Here is a 4,190-nt window from a genome sequence, read left to right on the forward strand (position 1 = left end):
GAAAGAAATTATAGAAGATCTCAGAAGATGGAAAGATCTCCCATGCTCATGGATTGGCAGGATCAACATTGTAAAAATGGCTATCTTGCCAAAGATTATAAGTTTTATGAGAAGGAAAGTCCAAGTGAGAATGCTTCAGCTGTACTTAGAACAGAGATCAAAATAATCCTGGGAGATAGAGAAAGGGATGCATCTTGGTAGGAGATAGGTGATGGAAGCAAAAATGGGGAGGGAAGGATCAGATATGGGATGGGGAAATCAGGAGACAAACCCAGAGGGCCAGGAGAACAAATAGAAATATGCAGCTTCTGGGAGGTGGGGGAGGGGGTTGGAATGAACCTCTAGAAAGTCCCAGAACACATTAGATGTGAGAAAAGCCCAGGACTCAATGAGGGTGACTTTAGCCAAAATGCCCAACAATTGGGAGAGGGAACCTGAAGAGACTAACTCAGTAGTTAGACATGAACCCTAGTTGAGGGATGTGGTCACCAAACCACTATCAAATTTTGTGACCCAGAATTGTTCCTGTCTAAAAGAAATGCAAGGACAAAAATGAAGCAGAGACCTAAGGAAAGGCCGTCCCAACTTGGGGTACATCACATCAGCAAGCAAAAACACCTGATACTATTACTGACAATATGTTGCCCTTTTAGACAGAAACCTAGTATGGCTGGCCTCTGAGAGGCTCTATCAGCAGCTGATTGAGACAGATGCAGATTGCTTACGGCAACCATTCCCCTGAGCCTGGGAACCCCTATGGAAGAGTTAGGTGAAGAATTGAAGGAACTGAAGAGAATGGTAATGCCACAGGAAGACCAATATCTCATATTACAGAAACCTGAAAGCTCCCAGAGACTGAGCCACCTAGCAAAGAGAATACATAAGCTGGTCTGAGACCTATGGCACATATGTAGCAGACGATTGCCTTGGCTAACCTCAGTTAGAGAAGATGTGCCTATTCCTGTACAGAGGTGAGCCCTCTGGAAAGAGGGATGTGAGGTGTGGTGGGTGCACTCTCTCCAAGGGAAATGGGATAGGCAATGTGATGAAGAACCGTGGAAGTGGAAATATAAATAAATAAATAAATAAATAAATAAATAAATAAAGTAAAAATGGGCAATGTAGTATGTGAAAAGCAGCTTACATGGTCCAAGAACATTTTTTATGTGTGTTTCATTTTTGAGATTATAATAATTTTCACCTTTCCCTTTTTTCTTCAAAATCCTTTGCCTATTTTATCAATTGCTCTTGCTCAGAGACAGACATATGCATAAACACATGCACACACACACATGCACACACTCCCAGAGAGAGAGAGAGAGAGAGAGAGAGANAGAGAGAGAGAGAGAGAGAGAGAGAGAGAGAGAGAGAGAGAGAGAGTCAACTTCCTAAACAATTCTAGGACCTTAACATACTATATTGCACCATTACATGTGCAGCCTAAACATGTGCTCTCTCTCTCTCTCTCTATGTCTCCCTCTGTCTCTGTCTTCCATGTTAATTTTCTTCTCTCCTGTTCTATATACCATAAATATAAGAAATATTATATAAAGCTTTAAAAAGCATTTTAATTTATGCTTATGGTCATGAGAGTAATAGTTACCATTCATATATGATAATAAAATATTAAATTGCCAGATTTTCTTTGACTTTCTAACTCCTTAAGGCATGATGTGTTTTACATTACAAGTCTTCTTGTGCCTAACTGGACACTAGTTTATTGTTTATTCAGTTCACTGGGTTTATAAGAGGAAGTCCAACTAATGTTATTCTCATAGCACTAGTTTAGAATTGAATTAGTATTCAGTATGGCTTTCCTGAAAATAGTTACTTAAAAAAAAATAAAAGAATCATTTCACCTTTGAAGTCATAAACAACAATAGCAAGTCTGCCTAGCATATATGAAAGAAATAAATGCCTTTGTATTTGTATTATATTGGTAAACTGTCATGTTCTGTGGAGATGAGTTTTCAATCTCCCACTTTAAACCTAAGCATGCTTGTCTCAAATTATCCTCCAAAGCTTTGTTCTGTGACAAGATTGCTCCCTGACTCTTTGCCAGGGGCAAAGGGGACCAGTAAAGTAGCTCAAGAGAAAAGGCATAATGTCCTTCAGAGGAGCTAAAGGATAAACCATTTACAAAAAAATGTCACTATTATTTTTTCATAATATGATATACCTGCAATAAAAACAGCTCATAGAATAGATGCTCATCTACGTGGGAACAAAAGGCAATCTTCTGTATTTAAGTCCTCAATTTGTAACTCTAACATCATAGTTTCAAATTCTTTAGTGGATTTCTGTTGGATGATGTAAACATCAATTTGAGGATGTTTTGCTATATATCTGCTTATTCTCTTGTCTGCTGGTTCTACTCATTCAGTTTCAAAACCATTGAAGTGATTATTCTTTAGACCATATAAATAATATAAACGGACTTGACTGTCTTGCATTTTCTTTAAGTTTTGCCTGAGAACTTACAAAGCCTTATTTTTAACAATATAGACACTGGTGATCTTAGTTTATTCCATTATCCTATTATGTATTTTGAATTCAACACTATTTTAACAAGGTAAATTTGCAGAGTACTATATTCCGAGGCAAACAATATCCATCTTCACGACATTACGGGTGCCTACTCATAAAAGACGATAACGGGCCAGGCGTGGTGGCACACACCTTTAATCCCAGCACTTGGGAAGCAGAGGCAAGCGGATTTCTGAGTTTGAGGCCAGCCTGGTCTACAAAGTGAGTTCCAGAACAGCCAGAGCTACACAGAGAAACCCTGTCTCAACACCCCCCCCGCCCAAAAAAAAGACCATAAAGTATGGGATTAATGAATGTCATTGTTTCCTGACATAGAGGGTGAAGAAGATCATGTAACCCTCTTCTCTTTTACCTGCCACTCCTCTTAGGTAATTGAACAAAATTCTTCCCTTATCACACACAGTTTGGTGCTGTTGGGAAGAAACTATACAATGAAGTCTGGGGAAACTAGGGAGAAGAAGGCTGTGGAAAAGCCACAATCCATACAAAGTGAAGATTAGTTTAGATTTTCTGCTTTGGACCACCAACATTCCTGTCCATAAGAGATAACCCATGCCTACCTACAAATAAACCTAATAAACTTACCTTTCATAGAGCTGAACTTTTCTATGTCATTGAGAACTTATGAAGAAGGGGTAGATATTTTTCACTTCCACTCACAGATAAAATTTTCACAGTAGATGGTAAAATTAGTTAAGGTCATTATGTTACAAGGTTTTAGTAAAGAAAACTAGTAAAAAAATAAAATTATAAATCTTTGTGAAAAAATGGATTTATTTTGAGTAAAGAAGTATTTATATGTGAAAATTAACTTGACTATATGTTCCCAGCATAGAAAAGAAAATTAGGAAATTTGAGTTATAAAGGTCTGATTTTCTATATGCAAATAAGTCTTTGAAATAATATATATGATATTAGAATTTCTAATACCAAAATTCAATCAAATTTCAACTTGAAATTGCAATATTTCTTTGTTCCTTTTCCTCCCTCTAAACACTCTCATGCTCCCCTCCCCAATGTCTTCAAAATGTCATTCTATTGATCTGCTGTTGATATCAATGAATAGGATTAGTTAATGAATCAAAATGTGTGTATAATCAAGGCTCATTTACATGTTAAACAAGAAGAGGCAAGATCACCAATTATATAAATTCCATACAATTTTATGCTATGTTTACAGACAGAAGAATAATGAATAAGGGAAAGAGAAATTTGCTAGGCAGTTTATAGGTAAAAGTAAAGGACTCCAAAGATCATTTGAACCATAGCATGCCATGCAAGCTTCTGATAGAGGGGAGCAAGGCACAGTTCTGTTCAGCTGCGATGACTATCAACCACCTAAATGACCAGCATGGAATGATATTTTAATACCATTGGAGAGCAGAGCATAGGAGTGTTAAATGGAGGATAGGAAAGGTTGAAATGTTGGTATTAAATTACAATTTAGAAGAAGAAGGAGAAGTACGTAGATGAAGAAAAGAAGGCAGAGGAAGATAAGGAGGAGAAGGAGGAGAAGAAAAAGAAGAACAAGAAGAAAAAGGAGGAGGAGGAGTAAAAGAGAATGAAGAAGAAGAGAAGAAGAAGAAGAAGAAGAAGAAGAAGAAGAAGAAGAAGAAGAAGAAGAAGAAGAAGAAGAAGAAGAA

This window comes from Mus caroli, chromosome 5 (assembly GCF_900094665.2).
Source record: "Mus caroli chromosome 5, CAROLI_EIJ_v1.1, whole genome shotgun sequence".
In the NCBI taxonomy this organism is placed as follows: Eukaryota; Metazoa; Chordata; class Mammalia; order Rodentia; family Muridae; genus Mus; species Mus caroli.